Source organism: Triticum aestivum, chromosome 4B (assembly GCF_018294505.1).
Source record: "Triticum aestivum cultivar Chinese Spring chromosome 4B, IWGSC CS RefSeq v2.1, whole genome shotgun sequence".
In the NCBI taxonomy this organism is placed as follows: domain Eukaryota; kingdom Viridiplantae; phylum Streptophyta; class Magnoliopsida; order Poales; family Poaceae; genus Triticum; species Triticum aestivum.
This window is the reverse complement of record NC_057804.1, coordinates 616,723,833-616,724,781: the sequence shown is the minus strand read 5'-3', so window position 1 is coordinate 616,724,781 and position 949 is coordinate 616,723,833.

The window sequence follows — 949 nt, the reverse complement described above, 5'->3', positions numbered from 1 at the left end:
GCCCTTGCAATTTCCATAGCAATTTTTTACATTTTTTTGTGTATATGTGTTTGTATGTGTATATATATGTGTGTACATGTTCATAGTATTTTTTTTCATAAGTGTATTGTTCATTGCATTTTTTTCATATATATAATGTATATATGTATGTGGTAGCTATATATATGATGAATGGATGTGGCTATATATGTATGTATGAATATAATGTTCATAGCATTTTTTTATATATGTTTTTTCATATATGTATTAATTTTTTGTTTAGGTTGTTAGTAGATATCGATTTTAGGTTAGTGCATTTTAGGTTAGTGTAGAGGAGAAAGTAAAATAAGGAAAAGGAAGAAAAGAGGAAGAAGGAAGAAGGAAGGAAGAAGAAGAAAAAGAATGGGAGGAAAAAGGAAAATAAGAAGAGGAAGAAGAGGAGAGGAAGAAGAGGAGAAATAAATAAGAAGAGGAAAAAAGAAGAAAAAGAAGAGGAGAAGAAGAAAGGAATAGAGGAGAAGAAGAAAAAATAGAAACATTCTATTTTTTCTTCTTCTCCTCTATTCCTTTCTTCTTCTCCACTTTTTTTCTTCTTCTTCTTCCTTCTTCCTTCTTCCTCTTTTCTTCCTTTTCATTAATTATTTTCCTTTCTCGTCGTTGTCGCGTCGTTGTCGATATAACCCCCTCGAGATAACTTCAACATGAGGGGCGGTCGATATATATACCCCCTCTCGACCGTGATAACTTTTACAACGGCAGCACCCCCCCCCCTCGGCCCTCTCGCTCAACCAAAACTCTCGAGGACACCCAAACCCTAGAGAGAAAACGATGTTGGTCTCCTACCCCCTCCCGTCGCGCCCCTACCCGACAAATTAACTCTCTCGAGGCCACCCAAATTTACCAAGTTAAAAGAGCGTTGTCGTCGAGGCCACCCCAAACCCTTGAAGCGTTGTTGTGTCGAGGCGACGCT